The sequence below is a fragment of the Lipotes vexillifer genome, unplaced genomic scaffold, assembly GCF_000442215.2.
Source record: "Lipotes vexillifer unplaced genomic scaffold, Lipotes_vexillifer_v1.1 scaffold988, whole genome shotgun sequence".
NCBI lineage: Eukaryota > Metazoa > Chordata > Mammalia > Artiodactyla > Lipotidae > Lipotes > Lipotes vexillifer.
This window is the reverse complement of record NW_006797916.1, coordinates 1,590,577-1,609,862: the sequence shown is the minus strand read 5'-3', so window position 1 is coordinate 1,609,862 and position 19,286 is coordinate 1,590,577. Positions and strand designations below refer to the sequence as shown.

At 50.5% G+C, this 19,286-nt stretch overlaps 1 protein-coding gene across 1 annotated transcript in view; it reads left to right on the top strand.

The window, feature by feature from the left end:
• Window positions 1-2,544: 2,544 nt before the first annotated feature.
• The window catches only part of KIF1A (kinesin family member 1A), a 95,936-nt gene continuing 79,194 nt past the window's right edge, over window positions 2,545-19,286 (top strand). The window contains exon 1 of the mRNA XM_007469947.1: window positions 2,545-2,644. The gene's annotated coding sequence lies outside the window, so the exon portion shown is untranslated. The remainder of the gene's footprint in view (window positions 2,645-19,286) is intronic.

The window sequence follows — 19,286 nt, the reverse complement described above, 5'->3', positions numbered from 1 at the left end:
GATTCGCACGGAAGAGTAGGTATTTCAACAATTGTAACTGGAGACTTTAACTTAAAACTAACAATTTAACAGCTCAAGCAGACAAAAATTAGCAGAAATCTCCAAATTCTGATCAATATAATTAATAATTCTGAACTTTTAAATACATACAGAACTTTACACCCATCATACAGAGAACACAACCTTTTGAGCACACGTAGACTATTTACAGAAATAGACAATGTGTTAGGACATAAAGAAGCCTCAATAAGTTCCAGAGGAGAAATACACGCAGACTGGGCTTCTGTCCTCCATTTGTGCTTCTAAATCCCCTTTGCCCGATGCTCTAAGAGATTGTCCTACATAGACCATGTCAGTGGGTGGGTTCAGCCAAAGGGAACACTGACAGATAGCGGTCAGTGAGGTTCAGGGTCTTTTTCCCAAGTCCCTTCTGATGGGTGCTCAGGCTGGCTGCGTTCCTCAACGGAGGCCTCTGCTCCCAGCCAGGGCACCTCCACCCCCCACCCCTGGGGCAATCAGGAGACAGTGTCACTCAGCTCTGTGGTTTCCCTGCTTCCTACCCACACCTTTGTAAGTACTCCCTCTACCAGGCCCTGCTCAGTTTGAGTGTGCCATCTGCTTCCTGCCAGGATCCTTATGGAGCACAGACTATGTTCTCAGACAATAATGCAATTAAATTAGAAATTGGTAACAAAAGTTTGTAATAAAAGAAACACTATTGGAAAATAAATAACATTATTAAGTAACCCATGGGTTTGGGTTTAAAAGGAGATCACCTGGAATATTAAGAAATATTTAGATCTGAATGATAATGAAAAGATTGTATTGTTCAAATTTTGTGAGACCCAGCTAAGGCAGTGCTATAGAAGGAATTCTGTGGTTTTAAATAGACCCGAAATTTAGAAGGGTTACAAGTAAATGAGCTAAGAATTTACCTCGAGATGGAGCAACGGATCAAATCCAAAGAACCAGGAAGGAAGGAAATAATAGATAAGGACAGAAATAAATGAAATAAAGGGAAAGATGAGAAGATTAACAAAGTATAAGTTTGTCCTTTGAAAATGTTAAAAAAGAGAAAAATGCAAATAAGCAAAATACAGAATAAAAAGGAGAAAGAAGTACAGAAACAGTAGGTATAAGAATAAATATGCTAGTATTTATTCTAAAACCTCACTGGAATGGACTAATTCCTAGAAACATGTAAAATGCCAGATTTGGCTCAAGAAATAGAGAATTTGACCAGAGGGATAACTATGCTGTAAACAGAAAGGATAAAAGACCCACCCTCCCTGGGGGCCCACATAGTTTTATTGTTTCTACCAAAAGTTTGGAAGAACAATAACTTCTCTTTTATGCAGGTGGTGCCAGGAAATAGAAAAACAGAAGCTACCTGGGGGGCTTTGGAGGGTAGGGTGGTCCCCTTTGCAGAAGTGTATGTGTCTGTGCCCTTGCTACTTTCAAGGCACAAGCCCCACGGATGCTGCAAACTGAGGCGAAGCACCTCCCTTACTGCACAGTGTGAGGAGTAAATGGTTAACCGGGTAAAAACCTTGGAGGCAGCGCCTGGCACCTGCCCGACGCCACCGAGGCCCTGGGGATGCGGAGGAGGCTGACGCAGGGGCTGCGTGGGAAGGGGGTCCCGGCGTCCCGGCTTCAGGGCGGCAGGGCGTCACCGCAGTTCCGGCGGGCGAGCTGGCCGGAGGCTTTGTCAAAGTTGCCCAGCAATGGGGCATGCGGAAGGAGGTCGGTGGCACGCAAGGATGCCAGTCCGTCCCTGCTGGCCTGCTTTCCGGCTGGGGGATTGACAAAGGCTGGGCTTTGCCAGTGTGGACCAAGAGCCGCGTGTGACTCGGTCCAAGGAAGTTAAGCTGGAGAAACAGGGAGTGAGGACGGGGGCGCTGACGACCTGGAGAAGTGGGGCGAGAGGATGGCGGGGGTCTCCCGAGGCATGACGGGAGGAGAAGCGGCAGGTCCGCTGGCCGGCCGCTTGCGTCATCCCTGCCACGAGGGCTGCCTGCGATGCTCTGGTCTCCCTCCAGGGCTCCGGCGCGGACGCCGGGCGCGATTGAAAACTCACCTGTTACACCTAGAAGTCAGAATCCCTACCACCCCCGACAGCCCCTCCACGGTGCAAGGAGGGAGGCCCTCGGAGGGACAAAACGCGAGTTTTGTCCCTCAGCGTCGATGCGCCTGTACTGCCGGCATCGCGGGTGGGGCAGGTGAAGATTTAGTGGTTTCGCTTGAAAGGGGTCCGAGTCGGGCGGGGGGGCCCGGGGCTGCGCCAGGGGAGGGCGCGGCGCGTCCGGGCCCGGGTGTCGGTCCCCCACTCCCCCACCTATCGCACCGCGGTGTCAGCGGTGATGTCACAGCCCGGCCCCGGCCCCGGCCCCGGCCCCGCCGCAGCCGCGACGCCCGCCCCTCTCCCCGCGCGACAAACCAGCTGGCGGCTGGGGCTGGGGCGCCGCGCGCAGCCAACCAGCGCGGCGGGAGGGGCGCGGGGCGGTCCGGGCCAGGGGCCCGCAGCCGTCACGCGGTGCCGCCGTCAGAGCGCCGAGAGCAGCCCGGGAGCGGCAGCAGCTCCGCGCTCGGGGACCCGCGCCCGTGCCCGTGCTCATGCCGGGCCGCCGCCAGTGACGCCGGAGAGGTAGGGCAGCGGCTCTCCCGGCCTCCCGAGCCGCGCGTCCGGAACCTGCACCCCGCATCCTGCACCTGCATCGACTGCGCCCCGGGGCGGGGAGCTCGCGCCCTGCGCTGGCGTCCTCTTCTCGGCCAGAGGCGCTGGCGCCGCGCGGCCCCTTCCCTTCCCCCGACCCTCCCCCGTCCCCGCGGAGAACAATGGTGCAAATTCTGGGGTGTCCGCCCTTCTTTAGCAGCTGGGCAGGGCCCTCCGGAAAGGCCCCTCCGATGCGGCCCCGGCTGCAGGGGGACTCTCGTCTGGGGTGCGCGGGGGTCGTTACGGGGAGGGCGCAGGCAGCGGGCTGCATCTCGAGACACCCTCCCCGCATTCCCCGATCTTCCCCGCCCCTGGAGTGGAGCCATTCCTAGGGATGCGGCCGGGCCGGCGGGGAGGGCAGTCAGGGCGGCCGGGCGCGAGCAAAGGCCCTGGTCCCCGGGGTGGGGGACGGGCGGGGGATGCGGCTGGAGGGCTAGGCCGCCAGCTTGGTGCGCACCTCCGAGACTGCCCATCGCCCCACCCCAAGTCGCGTCCTCCTCCCAAGAGACCCCTTCTCCCTTCCAGAAAGACCCACGGTTTGGGAGGGGCCGCCTGCGGATGCGGCCTGCGTCCACGCAGCCAGCGCCCCAGTAACAGGTGTGGCCTGCAGGAGGGGAGGGGGCTGCGGGGCCGCGACGTCTCGGCTGGCGGCGCTCCCCAGGCGCCTGGGCTCGGATGACAGGGGCACTGCAGCTTAGACCCTGTCGCTGGTCCTTTAAGCTGCCTGTCGCCCTTACTTCTCCAAACCCACCGCGCAGCCCTCGCGGCGGGCAGGGAGGGTCCGCGGTCTGCCTGGCGCTGGGTGGGCTGGGGGACCCCGGGCCGCAGGGGCGGACGGGGGAGGGGAAGGAGGGAATGCCAAGTCATGGGGCCTGCCTGGCGCGGGCGCGACATCGCCCTGGCGCGGACCCGATGCGCGCCCACGTTCCCGGGAAGAGGGACTTCCCCACAGAGACCCGCGGACCCCAAGCGGCCGCCCCTCCAGGGGATGCCTGCGTTGCTGGGATAAAGGCCTGTTAGAGCAAAGGGTTGGATCTTAAGGCTGCGGAGAGGAGGTGGTGCGGAGGGGCCCCTGCGGCGCAGGGCTGCCCCTGTCCTAACCCTGGGGAGGCAGCGCGACACCCAGCGCGCGCTTCTGCAGGGCAGCCACACCTAACCCACCCTCTCGCTGCCCTCGAGCTGGCCGAGGGCCCTTTACCGGGGCAGCCGTGCCCGTCCCCCTCTCGGGCTGAGAAAGCCGCTGCAGGTTTGAAGGGAAGCTCTGGGGTCTGGAGTGGGGGCTTGGGGCTGTACCTGCGGCGGCCATTTTGCAGGTGTGGTCGGCCACCCGCCTTAGCTGAGCCTGAGGGATGGGGGTAGTCAGGAATGAAGCAGGTGTGGCACTTCCAGCGGGTTGCAGTGTCTGCAGTGTAGGGTGAAGGATGCTGCCGGGGCCAGGGCCAGGTCTCAGGGCCGCACTTGGCTGGGGTCGAGATCCAGGAACCTTCAGCGGCTGTTGCTTGCACGGAGGCCACTGGCTGAGAGACCCAGACGAGGTGGAAGGGACAGTCAGTCTCTACCTGGCTGTGAAGTCTGGTGAGGGTACTGGGTCAGAGCCAGGGAAGGGACTAGAAACTCCATCCCATTGCTATGCCCGGATCTGAAGGTGAGCAGGGAGTTGCCTGTGGGGCGCGGTCCACAGGACAGAGGGAGGGTCGGTGTGGGGCCACAGTCCCTCCACCACAAGGCTCCCAGGGAGGGCCCCTTTGAGGAGGGCCTGCCAGATGCGTGCTGTGTCCACCCACTGGCTGCTACCCCTGCTGAGTGTCCGCCCTTCCACCTCCCCCCGCAGGAGTGGCCCATAGACTGCCCGTCCTGGGGCCTCCCGATGGGCCAGCCACGGCCAGGTGGAAGCTGAGGCTCTGCCTAAAGCCCAGAGGTGGGGCGCAGCGGGATTCACAGACTCACTGGGCGCAGGGGGCCCAGCCACCCAGCCTTGTCCCCCTTCAGTCCCCCTGGTGTCACCACTGCTGACCCAGGGCTGACTACGTCCTTTGGACGCAGAGCAGGGAAGTCCTCCCATGGGCTCTGTGGAGGGTGGGATGGGGCTGGGGGAGGGACTGGGAGTGGGGGGACAGACATGGGTGGGAGGTGGAGATGGGGGGCATAGCCTCAGGAGAAGGCCCAGAAGGGATGGGGCAGTCTGCATAGGCCCATTCAGCTCAAATAGGCCAGCCAAGGTGGGTGAGCTGGGCGTGGCGGGCGGGGGGGGGGATATTCTCATGGGGTCCTGCTATCACAGGATTGGGGCCCGTGGAAGGGCACCAGCACTGGGAACCCCACCCTGGACTTTAGGATTGACTGACCAGGGCCTGTGCTCAGGCCTGCCCAGCCCTTCAGACCTGAGACCCTTCTGAGTCTGGAGGGGCCTGGGCTGCCTCCCCTGGGATGGAGAGTGGCTGGCTAGGGGTCACTCCGCAGTGAGTGACCCCCCAGGATGCGTGCGTGGCTGCCCTCCTGCCCAGTCCTACGTGCTCCCTAGAGCACTCCCCGTTCAGTATTCTTCGGCCCAAAGGACCAGGCTCACCACCCCTACCCAGGTGTGCCACTCCCGCTGTCTCCCCTGCCCCATACCCTGGAGCACCTCTGAGAATGTTGGAGGGGCTGGACTGTACCCTCCCCCAAACCTCTCGGCTCTGCCAGGGTGCCTAGGGGCACCACCAGTCTGCTGGGCCTGGTCAGTACTCTGTTCTGTCCAGTTGGCTGATGGAACTCCTCCCACCTGGCCTCACCCTGCACAGGCCGGCCCAGGGCAGGGGGCGGGGATGGGGTTGGTGGCGGGTGTGCTCCACCGTCCCACCTGTTCTAGCAGGTTTGCCAGAACCAGAACCAGAGTCCTGGCTTCGGGCTGAGGGGCGCCGGCTGACCCCAGGCTCCCCCAGAGCCCCAGCCCAGAGTAATGGAGACGTTGGAAGGGTGGAGGGTATGGTCAAGGTCAGCGGTCAGCTGAGGCTGGGCCTCCTGACCCCTCTGGGGTTTTCCGCAGCCCCTCCTGTGGGCTTTACCCTCCCCCGACACACACCACCCTGAGCCCACTCCCTCCCAGCTGCCCCCCCTGTGCTTGCTGGAAGCCGCTCCCCTTGCAGCCTCCTAGGTGTCACCCCTGGGATTGGGAAGGACACACCGCCTGAGTGGCTGGGCCCCGCTTCTGCCTGCTGCCTCTCTAATGCCTCTGCTGGATATAATCTCCTAATCCTGTCCTTGTGTCTGGGCCGGCTGAGCCCTGGTTCCTCGCCCCGGCATCATCCCCCGCTCAGGAGACCGGGAGTGGGGAAACGCCCCCCTGCCCCTCCCTCTACCTAGGTTTCAGGGCTCCCTGGGGTCTGGGGAGGACAAGCCAGGACCCCCCAGCCCTGGCCTCCTGTTCTCATTCCTCACCCTTCCACACTTGGCCCTTGGGCTGACTGGAGCCGCTACTCGGATAAACACTCACAGACACACACAGACTCTCACACACGCGCACACACACACATTCACACACACAATCACACACACTCACACATTCACACACACGCTGTCACACACACTCACGCACACAGATTCTGCAGCCCTCACCCGGCTTGTTCCTGCCTGCTCCTCTCTCCCCTGGAGCACTCCACATAACCCCCCATTGTGAGATTCCCACCCCCCTCCAGTGCTGCCAGCACCTTGAAGCCTGCCATAAGCACCCCTGAGGGCCACCCCACCCCACGTAGGTAGTTTGGGGGTCAGTGAGGAGGAAGTGAACACTGAGTAGGGGCAGACTGCATTGCACACCTCCATGTGCCCCCTTGTCCGTGCTCCCAACACCTCAACACTCAGGTGGCATTGCACCCATTTTTCAGATTTGGAGGCTGAGGCTCCTGAGAAAGCATGTGACTTGTCACAGAGGACCTGGGATTCCACCCCAGCTGCCTCTGACTCCAAAAACGTTGCTCTTCTAGCACTTTCTGTTCCCCCCACCCCCACCGCATTGCCACCCCATCCCGTGCCAGCACAGTGCCTTACACACAGTGGCCACTCAGTAAATGCCGGTTCCTTGTTGGGCCAGTGGCTTAAGCCCAAGGAGTTCGTTTCCTGTGGCCCCAGGGCGAGCAGTTGCCTCTCTGTCAGGGGTGGGGATTGTCTGTGTGTCTCTGTGTTTCCATCAGGGCCTGCCAGGGCTCCTGAAATGCAGCTCTGGGATAAGGGTGGGGATGCCCCAACTGCTCCTGTCGGCTCAGCTCCCTGCAGGCTCCCTCCCCTAGCCCAGCCTCTGGCCTATTGTCAGGGGTGTCAGGAGTCCTGGGCCCCCACTCAGGTAGTCCTCAGTTTCCTTCCCCACCTGTCATCAGCTCAAGCCAGGATGCTGAGGGGCAGGGCTTGGTCATCAAGGCTCAAGGCCTGTGGGTCAGTGGGGACCATGCTTCCGGGGGGGCTGTCATGGGGCTGGGGAAGAGGGTGACTCAGCTGCTAGCGTCATCTGGTCTTCACTCTCCACCTGCTTCTGGGGCCAAGGCTATACCACGGCCGAGGCCGTGCCCGGGAGGGCGGCAGCTCCAGGACGAGCAGTGATGAGGTGGGCGATCTCAGCTGTCCCTTTCTTGTACTGAATGCATCCCTTTCATCCTCACCTTCCCCCAGCTTCTCAATCACATTCACTCTTCCGCTGAGTCCCCTCTCCTGGTGCTCTCACCCCCGGAAGCCACCTCCCTCCTGCTGCTTGCTGCATCCCCTGGGCTGGACTCTGTCCGCTGGACCCCGGGGCTGCTTCTTTCTTAGTTTCCTGTCTTGTCTGGCTCAAGCACATCCTTGTGTGACATCCTAAAAAGGGTGATGAGTCCTTGGCTTCTAGAGAGTGCCTTTGCTCTGTCCTCACGCTGGGTCGATGCTTTGTCTGGGGGGCACTTTTTGTTGGTAAATCACTCTGAAGCCTTTGTCATCGTCACCTTCTGCATCCTGTCACCTATGAGAAGTCTTTGTCAGCAACTCGACTTTCCTCCCTGAAATCTTTTAGGATCCTTTCTTTATCTGCGGACTCCTGACCATCCATGCAGTTGGGTTACGTGTGGGTTTATGTGTTTATTGGTGCTCAGAGGGACCTTTCAACTGAAGACAAGCTCTATTCTTTCATCTGTTCATGTTTCTTCCCTTTCATTTTTTCTGTTTTCTTCCTTGAATTCGGGCATTGGTCTTCTGTGTTCTGGCCTTTTCTCTCATTCTGTCTCCTCGTTTATGTCCTATTTTCTGGACAATTTTTGGGCTTCATTTTCGAGTTCTTTGGGGAAGTTTTGTGTTTCAGCATTTACACTGTTTATCTCTAAAAGAACCATCTTCCTTGTCTCTAAGTGTTCCCATTTCATAGCATCCTATTCTTGTTTTGAGAATGTAGCATCTTCTTGAAACATTCTGAGTAAGTTTATAAAGGTTTTTTGTTGGTTTGCTTGTTTTTGCTCGTGGTTTACCTCTTTCTCACAGGGCTTGTTTTCTGCTGGTTTACTGGTCTTTCACTTTGAAGCCGTTGGGTGGCCTGCTGGGTAGTGGAAGGGTTCCTGCGATCTGGGTGGGATTCCGACTGGAGCCGAGTGTGGGGTGGGGGGTGCCCAGTGGCAGTTTTGCTTTAGGCAAAGGTGTGGGAGCTGGGTGCCAAGCTGTGTCCCAAGTGCCAGAGTGCAGGAGGCCAGTGTCCACATCGAGGACCTCACTCTTGCCTGGTGTTTTCTTCCATATCTGTAGGGAAGAGCCTCCTACCTTTTGCCTGAGGATTTGGAAGCCACGGCCTTCTGTGAAGAGGGGGCAGGGAAAGGGGTGAGGGTTTCACCATCGAAGTGGTGGTTCCACAGGCAGACTTGCACCCAGCGCCCCCTCTTCAGCCTCACTCCCCACCCCTGCCCACCGCTGGGTCCATGAGCCCTCAGCCTAGAGCCCCCGGAGGCCGCCGCTACTGTGCTACAGAGGACCGCTCCCCTAATCCTCATGGAGTCGGGGGAGGGCCTGTCTTACCCACTTTGCACATGGGGCACAGAAGCGTGCAGAGTTCCGCCCGTGCTGCTGACATCCTGGAGGTCCACTTCGAGGCCTTGGCCCCAGTCGGTTGGACCCCTGAGCAGGGGTCTCCCTGCCACCCTGAATTCGGCGTCAGCGTTCTCAGAACTCCATTATTTACCCCTGGGCTCTCAGTAGTGTTGCCAGGAGTGTGAGGCTCTCCTGGCTGATCTCACCCTGTCCACTTGTCTGCACGTTGCTGCCTGAACCATGTTTGTGAGATTCCCTAGGATGCTTCATTCACTTTTATGTCTGGCTGGAGCTCCTGTATGACTGACTGGTCTCCAGGTGCGGGGCATTTAGGCATCTCCATTCCCTCCCTCTCAACTCCTGGACTCATGCACAACATCTCTGGTTGCACAGCTGCTGGCCATGTGGTCTGCAGCCTTACTAGAAAATTGCCGTGTTGTTTCCAAAGCAGTTGAACCAATGAACTTTTCCCAGGTGATCTGTAAGTTCCTGTTGCTGTATCCTTATAACAGTTGGGGTTGTCAGACGTTTTAATGTTGTGATCTGTTGGGTATGGTTTTAGACAACACTTTGTTAATTACTATTGTGGCTGGGTATCTTGTCCTGTAATTTGCCTGTTCATATCTTTGTGCCCATTTTTTCTTTTGTGTCTCTTTCCTTTGATTTTGTCTGTTCTTTATATGTTCTGCACATGAATCCTTGTTGATCATATGTGCTACAGACGTCTCCAGGTGGGTGGGCTTCTCTTCACCCTTTCAGTGGTATCTTGCTGCCTGGACTTTTCCTTTTGGTGTCTTCCATGGGCTTAGAAATCCTTCTTAAAGGTGAGCATGGAGATAATAGTGTACGGTTTCTTCTAAAACTTTGTTGTTCACATTTAGGTCTTCAGTCTGCATGGAATTTGTCTTGGAATAAAAAGGGATCTAATTTCGCATGACTGGCCAGTTGTATTAGTCTGCCTTAGTCTCTGCTATAACAGAATGCCACAGACTGGGGCGCTTAAAAACAACAGAAACTGACTCTCACAGCTCTGAGGCTGGAAGTACAAGATGAGGGCACGAGCTTGGTCCGGGTGCAGCATGGTTGCGGTACCAGTATGTCCAGCTTCTGGTGAGAGCCTTCTTCTGGGCTGCAGATGGCTGACTTACTGTGTTTTCACATGGCTGAGAGCAGAGAGAAGGAGCAAGTTCTTTTGGGACCTTTATAAGGGCAATGATCCCATTCATGAGGCTCCATCCTCATGACCTATAACCTCCCAAATGCCCCGCCCCCAACACCATCACACTGGAGGGTAGGGTTTCAACATAGGAATTTGGGGGGAACACAGACATTCAGTCCATGACACCTGTTTTCTCAGCATCACTGGTTCAGCCAGCACCCCTTTCTCTTCTCCTCAGCCTGTAAAGCCTCCTTGTCAGATGTCAGAAGGGCTGTGTGTGCAGGTCTGTTTCTGGGGTCCCTTCTGTTACAATGGTGATGACTTACTTGTCCCAGCCACCTTGTCTTAATTACTACAGCTTTATATTAAGTCTTGTTATCGGTGGGGCCTATTGCCTTCTACCTCTTGTGTTTCTTTCTTTCTTTCTTTTTTTTTTTGCTGTACGTGGGCCTCTCACTGTTGTGGCCTCTCCTGTTGCAGAGCACAGGCTCCAGACGCACAGGCTCAGCAGCCATGGCTCAATCTTTATTGGAGTATAATTGCTTTACAATGGTGTGTTAGTTTCTGCTTTATAACAAAGTGAATCAGTTATACGTATACATATGTCCCCATATCTCTTCCCTCTTGTGTCTCCCTCCCTCCCACCCTCCCTATCCCACCTCTCCAGGCGGTCACAAAGCACCGAGCTGATCTCCCTGTGCTATGCGGCTGCTTCCCACCCTCTTGTGTTTCTTCAAGCTTGTTATTGGTATTTGTAGTATCTTATGGCATATAAATTTTTAGAAGCAATCTGTCCAGTTTCACAAAAAGACTTGTTTGTGATTTCATTTGAAATTACATTGAATGTTTTGATTCATTTGGGTGAAAATAAACATTTTTAAGACATTTAAATTTCTTTTTCGTGAACAGGTTGTAGTTCTTCATTTATTTAGATTTTCTATAATGTTTTTGTAAAGTTTAAAAGTTTTCTTCATAAAAGTTGTATGTATCCTTTGTGACATTTATTCCTATGAAGGTACTTTATATTTTTGGTTATTTTTTAAATGCCACCTTAAAAAATATTTTTAAACTCTTGTCTCTAGTGCATACTAACATGGTTGGTTCCTAGCAACTTTGCTGACCCTTCCCACTAATTCAAATAATATGTCTCTGGATCCTCTTGATTCCTGTGTAGATAAGCAAATAGTCTGCAAATAATGACAATTTGTTTTATTCTTTTCCAACCCATATTTTGCCCATGTTATTCCTTTTTCTTGCCTTATCACTCAGGCAAGAACCTCTGCTACAATGTTGAATACAAGTGGTGACAGCAGGCATCCGGAACTTGTTCCTGAATTTAAAGGAAATGTTCCTACTATTTCATCATTAAGTGTGGTATTTGGGTAGATTTTTACTAGATACCTATTATGAGATTAGAGAAGTTTTATCCTTCTATTGCCAAGAGTTTTATCACAAATGGATTTTGAAAATGACTGAATGCTTCTTCGGTATCTATAGAGGACCTCATTGGCCTTTTTCTCCTTTAATCTGATATGTGGTGAATTGTATTAATAGATACCCTAATGTTAAGCCATGTGTTGTATTACCATACTGGTATTCCTGAAATAAACCTACTGCATTATCTTTTTAATTTTCTGCTGGACTTTCTTGTTAATATTTTGAACTTTTCTGTCTATGTTCATCAGTGAAATTGGTCATTTCTCAAATGTTCTTTGTCTAATTTGATGCCAAGGTCATATTAGCCTCAGTTAATGAGTTGGGGATATAGTCTTTCTCCCTCTGTTTCCCTGTCTTTTTCCTGTTCTCTTAAATAGTTTGCATAAGATTGGAAGTATCTGGTCTTTTGTGTGCATGGTAGAACTCATAAAAGTATCTGAGCCTTCTACTTTTCTGGTGGCTTATATTTTAAACTATTGAATCAATTTATTTAATGATTGTAGGAAAATTCAAGTTCCTACTGACAAATTTTTCTCCTGGTTATAGGACATCTTTTCTGGCTTCTTGTCATGTGTAGTAATTTTTAAAATTGAATTCTAGACATTTCTACATTGTGGAGCATCTGAATTATGCTTTCTTCCTGTAAAGAATGTTGGGCTTTGTTTTGGCAGGCAGTTAAATTACTTGAGGACTTATTTGATCCTTCAAGGCCTGATTTTAAGATTTTTTTAGAGTTGCTCTAGGGTAGATTTCACTTTGGGAATAGTTAAGCCCACACTAAAGTATGATTTCTTTGGGGTCTCTACTGAATGTCTGGGGGCCTGGGGTGGAGGGACCAAGAGAACTCTATTCTGGCTGGTGGAAGCACAGATGTCTTCTGACTTTGTGTGAGCTTTGGGAATTCTTCAGTCTTCAGTCTTCTTTGTCCAGTCCATGGGCATGGACTAGTAGTCCACAAAGATGCAAGGGGATCCCTATGCAGATTTCTGGAGCTCTATTACTGAGCAACTGTTTCCTTTCCAGAACTCTGACCCACAGATTCCAGCAGCTGCAACCTACCCAAACTCTGACTTCCATCCCCCCAACTCATCAGAGTTGCTGAGCTGTTTGGGTCCCACCTCCCAGTGCCTGAGGTCTGTAAATTGCTTCTGGGAAGATTTGGAGTGATTGGAGGGAAGGGAGACTCATGTTTCCCTCCTCTCAGTGCCTTTTGTGCCATGTCTGAAAACAGTCATTTTCATCTGTTTTGTCCAGTTTGCTAGTTGTTGTTTACAGTGGGAGGTTAAGTATGGTCCTTGTAACTCCTTCATGGCTGGATGTGGAAGTGCTGTAAATTTTGCAGGTAGTGTTTGCATGATCATTTACTGCTAAGTTTATTTATAACTCTGTAGTGATTTTTTTGTTTTGTGTGTTGGTTCTTTAGAAGTTTTTTTTTTTTTAATTTCTAAACATATGGGTTTTAATGATCTTTTATTGATTTTTAATTTAATTGTGTTCAAATTACATGATCATTTGATACAGAGTCTTTGAAATTTATTAGGAGTTGCTTTATGGCCTACGACAAGGTAAAATATTGAAAATGTTCCCTATGTATTAGAAAAGTATGTCTCTAATTTTTGAGGGCAAGGGAGCACATATGTTCATTAGTTCATGATTATTATGTTGTTCAAATATTCTACATTCTTATTAATTATATGTCTGCTTGATCTGTCAGTTAGTGAGAGGTGTGTTAAAACTGCCATGGTAAATTAATGAATTATTCCATGTTGCATGACTCCTAACCTTTGTTTTATGGTTTCATCGTTTTGTCTCTCTGGGGCCATTCTGGGTAATTTTTTCTGACATATTTTCCACTTTATTAATTCTCTGTTCAGCTCCATTTAATTTGCTGATTAACGTGTCTGCTAAGTTTTAACATTTAAAGGATTACATTTTTATATCTAAAAGTTCTGCATGGTTTTTCCCTCATATTTTACGGCATTATTTCCCATTCCTACTTATTTCTGTAAGCATTTTAAGTGCACTTATTTTATAATCTGTATCTGACAATTGTAACATCTGAGGTCCTTGAGGATCTAATTCTGGTTTTCTTTTCCTTTTATTTTCCTGATTCTCATGGTGAATTTCATCTCTTGTGTTGGGTAATATTTCACCATCAGCTCCTATTTGACAGATCTTCATCTCTGGGAATGCTGGGACACCAAGGGTAGGAAGCTATTTCCAAGGAGGATTTGTATCTGCCCTTGTGAGGTGCTTTGGGTGCAAACACCTGAGACCTACTCTGAGCTAATTTCTCAACCTTGGGCTTCCCTGATCGTGCTGGTGAATTTTAGACCCAAACCTGCGTGAGGTCAGGTCTGTGGCCTCAAGTTCTCAGAAGCACTGGCTTGTTCACCACATGGAGCTGAGAGTCATTCAGACCAATGCCCACGTCCCTTTGACGGCAGATGGCTTTCACCAGCCTTCCACTCCAAGGGGGCTGTAACTTTGCAGGATCCAACTTTTTGTGACATTTGATTCCAGTCCCGACTGCCTGTGTTTGAGGCTGTGTCTCCCATCCCCCCACTCAGCAGGTGAAACCCAATTCTCTGCATTTCTGGCATCAGCAAACGCCTGCAGCTTTCTTCTGGGTGGGCTTGTGGGATGGGCTCCCCACTTTCATTTCAGCTCCTCCTTCCTCTTTTCCCCCCTTTTCCAGAATTCTCTTCTTTTATTCTGATGCTTGTTATTTATCCCAAATTTCTAGGTGATTTCTAATGGGAGGGTATCTCATCCATCATATTGCCAGAAATGGGAGTCTCTCAATCACGTTTCTCCCCCCATCAGTTTTTTTTTTTTTTGAAGATGTTGGGGGTAGGAGTTTATTAATTTATTTTATTTATTTTTGCTGTGTTGGGTCTTCGTTTCTGTGCGAGGCTTTCTCTAGTTGTGGCAAGCGGGGGCCACTCTTCATCGCTGTGCATGGGCCTCTCACTATCGCGGCCTCTCTTGTTGCGCAGCACAGGCTCCAGACACGCAGGCTCAGTACTTGTGGCTCACGGGCCCAGTTGCTCCGCGGCATGTGGGATCCTCCCAGACCAGGGCTCGAACCTGTGTCCCCTGCATTAGCAGGCAGACTCTCAACCACTGCGCCACCAGGGAAGCCCCCCCCCCATCAGTTTTGAAATATTAATTTTAATGAGCAAAACTGATTTTTGTTTTCATGCACACCAGCGCTTGTCAACCAAAAGGGCGCTAGCTTTCTCTCTCCCTGTTTCCCTGAACCGTTTGGTAATTATTTTAAAAATAATTCTTTTTAGGTGAAATATGAACATTATTTAGAAGAGTCGAATGTATCTACAAAACTCATTTAGAAAATCAGCAGTTTTTGCTCTCTATCCGCAACCTCTTTCAACTCCCTTTAGCTGTTTGTTGTTACATTTTTGTTGTTGTTACTGTTGTTATTTAGCTCTAGATTGCTAAATAATGTGCTATTCTGCTCATTTTTGGCCTGTTTCAGAAGTTACATAGATAGAATTATATAGAATTCAGTGTTTGGTTCATCATTTCTAATTTATCTTCTCTCCCTCCTTAAATGCCATTGAAATCACAGTAGAGATAAACTAAAGAAAGTCCTAAATGCTTCCATAAGGATAAAAAAACAGAAGACAAGGCTCAGCAACCACATTTTGGAAAATGAAAAGCAGAACCCATGTGGTAACTGACAGCAGGTCCAGGAAAGCCAAAGGCACAGAGGGAAATTGGGAAGCAGCCCGCGGACGTCCTCACAAGGCTCAGGAACTGGGCCCCCAGCTGCCCTGGGCAGACGGCTCCAAAGTCTGCTCGAGAAGCAGCTAGATTCCTGAGAATTCTCCCCACCTGCTCCTTCCCCATTTCTTTCTTCCTTCTAACCCTTCTCCCTCCTTGATCTCGTCCGTCTCCGTGACTTAAAGAGTCAGTGCTCACAAGCAACTGATTCATTTTTCCTGCCCTGACCCCTCCTTAAATGCTCACATCCAGCCTCCTCCCTGACATCTCCAGGCATCTCCGGCTGGTGCCAGGGTTAAGGGGTGAACAAGATGACAATCCTCCTCTGGCAGAGCCTCAGCTGCTGGTTCACGTGCACCGGGACCTTCTCAAGACAAACCTTCAAGTCCCGAAGGTCCGCCTGGCAAACCCATGGCTCCCTGGGGGACGGTGGGTTCTGGATTGAACTGGGACTGCTGTGAAGGACTCCCCACCTCGACCCCAATGACTTAAAGCTATACATTTCTGTGTGAACTGCACTCCACAGCTTTGATATGTTGTATCCCCATTATCCAGTTCAAAATATTTTCTAGGGCTTCCCTGGTGGCACAGTGGTTGAGAGTCCGCCTGCCGATGCAGCGGACATGGGTTCGTGTCTCGGTCCGAGAGGATCCCACATGCCGCGGAGCAGCTGGGCCCGTGAGCCATGGCCACTGAGCCTGTGCGTCCGGAGCCTGTGCTCCGCAACGGGAGAGGCCACAACAGTGAGAGGCCCACGCACCGCAAAAAAAAAAAAAAAAATTTCTAATAGTCAATGAGTTTTTTTTTCCTTTGACCCATAGGTTATTTAGAATTGTATTGCTTTATGTCCAAACAATTGAGAGGTTGTAGGTTTTGGGGTTTTTTAAAATTAATTAATTTATTTTTGGCTGTGTTGGGTCTTTGTTGCTGCGCGAGGGCTTTCTCTAGTTGTGGTGAGCGGGGGTACTCTTTGTTGCGGTGAGCGGGCCTCTCTTCTCTAGTTGCGGTGGCTTCTCTTGTTGCGGAGCACGGGCTCTAGGGTGTGCAGGCCTCGGTAGTTGTGGCACGTGGGCTCAGTAGTTGTGGCTCGCGGGCTCTAGAGCACAGGCTCAGTAGTTGTGGTGCACAGGCTTAGTTGCTCCACGGCATGTGGGATCTTCCCAGACCAGGGCTTGAACCCACGTTCCCTGTGTTGGCAGTAGGATTCTTAACCACTGCGCCACCAGGGAAGTCCTGGTTGTAGGTTTTTTTATTGCGTTTTTTTTTTTTTTTTTGCGGTACACGGGCCTCTCACTGTTGTGGCCTCTCCCGTTGCGGAGCACAGGCTACAGACGCACAGGCTCAGCGGCCATGGCTCACGGGCCCAGCTGCTCCACGCATGTGGGATCTTCCCGGACCGGGGCACGAACCCGTGTCTCCTGCATCGGCAGGTGGACTCTCAAGCACTGCGCCACCAGGGAAGCCCTATTGCTTTTTTGTTTGGTATTGATATATAGCCTAATTCTACTGTGGTCAGAGAACATATGAATTTAATTTTATGAATTTAATGAATTTAATTATAAATTGAAGTTTGTTAGCGTTTATGTTATGACCAGCATATGGCTAATTTTAGTAAATGTTCCATGGGTGCTTTAAAAGAATGTGCATGATAGATATTTTTCCTTTTCAGTAGCTGATAGAATAGGCAAAGCAGAGACTTCCCTAACAGTCCAGTAGTTAAGACTTCGCCTTCCAATGCAAGGGGTGTAGGTTTGATTCCTGGTCGGGGAGCTAAGATCCCGCATGCCACGCCAAAAAAGACAACAAAACAAAAAACGTAAAACAGAAGCAATATTGTAACAAATTCAATAAAGACTTTGAAAATGGTCCACTTAAAAAAAAAACAAAGAATAGGAAAACGAAAAAATTTTATCTTTTTGTTTTCAGCCTCTCTGTGCCTTTTTATTTAAAGATGTCTCTTGTCAACAGACTATAACTTAAAAAAAAATCTGTTCTGACAACTGTAACATTTGACTTGAAGTAATGGTCCATACTAATTGACTTGAGCTTTTATCTAGGGTCTTAAATCTTCCTTTTCCATTTGACATTTTTTTTGGTTCTGTTTTTCCTCCTGTATTGCCTTCTATTGGATTAATAAAAATATTAAAATTGTTTTCTATTTATTTTGCTATTAACCTGTTAGTTGTACATTCTTTCTCTGCTCTTTTGATGGTTACCCTAGCAATTGAAACAAGTATCCTTGACAGTCTAATATAAATGATTACTTTTCTACTTAACGTTGAAACTTTAGAACCTGTCTTTTGTCTTCCATCATTTCTGTTGAGAAGTCAATTGTCAATCTTTTTTTCAATATACATTTATTTATTTTATTTTTGGCTGCATTGGGTCTTCAGTTGCTGCATGCGGGCTTTCTCTAGTTGTGGTGAGCAGGGACTGCTCTTCCTTGTGGTGTGCAGGCTTCTCATTGTGGTGGCTTCTCTTGTTGCGGAGCACAGGCTGTAGGCACGAAGGTTTCAGTAGTTGTGGTGCATGGGCTCAGTAGTTGTGGCTTGAGGGCTCTAGAGCACAGGCTCAGTAGTTGCGGCACACGGGCTTAATTGCTCTGCGGCATGTGGGATCTTCCCGGACCAGGGCTCGAACCCTTGTCCCCTGCGTTGGCAGGAGGATTCTTAACCACTGTGCCACCAGGGAAGTCCCCAACTGTCAATCTTATTCTTGTTTCCTTTAAAGGTCTATTTTTTTCCTGCCAGCTTTTAATATTTTTCTTTTCATCTTTGGTCCACTACAGTCTTATTATGATGTGCGTTGGTGTAGTTTTCTTGGTGTTTGCAGAGCTTCTTGAATCTGGATGGATATATTTCAGTAGTTTTAGACAATTAGTGGTCATTATCTTTTAAAGTATTGCTTCTCTCCTATTCCGTTATTCTCCTTTTAGATTTCAGCTGCATGCAGTTCGACCATTGCACTGTGTCCCGTATTTCTCTGACTCTCATTTTCATATTTTCCTTTGTTTTCTCTGTTCGTTAACTTTCTGTTGACCTGTTCTCCACTTCGTGAACACTGTCTTCAGATGTGTCTAATCTCTTCAGTTCTTAATTTCAGTTATTGTATTTTCAGTTCTAAAATTTCCATTTGATTCTTTTTTATGGTTTCAAATCCTCTTGCTAAATTCTCCATTTTCCCTTTATTTTCTCCATCCTTTTCTGTCTTATTTTGAACATATAAGTCATGTTTATTTTAAAGTCCTCGTTTGATAAGTCCTAGATCTGGATCGTATGTAGGTTTGTTTCTTCTTTTCTTTTTACCTTTCATTCCCAATTTGTTTTGAGTCATACAGCCCTGTCTCTTTTCATGACTTGTGAGTTTTGATTAGTCTCAGATGTTGCCTGTGAATGCATATTCGAGGCTCCAGATGGCTCAGATTTTCTCTTCCAGGCAGGTGGAGTGAGGGTCATCCCTCATTCAGTCAGAGACCAAGCTGAGTCAGGGCTGGCTGCAGTTGGATAAGGTGTAGCCTACCTGTGGTTCTGTCCTGCTTTTAGATTCTGTGCCTTTCAGGGCTTTCAAATCAGACCCTGATGTGATTGCTGTGGTCCCTCCTCCCAGTGGACCCAGAACTCTAACCTCTGACTCCTTGGCTCCTGAGACCATGGAAGACTTCTCTTTGATTTCCAGAGGCTTTCTACTTGAGTTTTAAACTTCCGCCCCTCATGCCTTCGGAGTTTGGCAGATGTCTTAAGGGGAGAACTGACCCTTTGTTTGGCTTAAGTCTCTGCTTCTTTCTCCTGGGATCTTGACCTCTCAAGTTTTGTTTTTCTCGACCAAAAAGCTCTGCAGGTTCTCCATCTCTCAGCAACGGCTTTCTGCCTGGGAAAACTCTAGATTCCCAGCCTCGAGCCCGTGACCAGAATGCAAAGCGCACAGGGAGGGAGGAAGTGCTGGGGAAGGTCCTCCCCTGCCCCGGTAGCCCCATCTCTGGAGTCCTGGCCTGCCCGTCTGCATGGCTTCTGTAGCTCTTAGACCTTCAAACAGATTTAAAAACTGTATATGCAGCTCCTCTAGCTGTGCACGGAGGGGAGGCAGCAACCCTCTGCCGCCAGCCGTTCTGCCACCTGGACGCACAGGTCCTCCTTCGTTTTTCATGCTTGGTGTCAATACATAGTTTCTATCCAGAGCCATAAGCAGAGTCTCCTATATGTTCTTTTTTTTTTTTTTTTT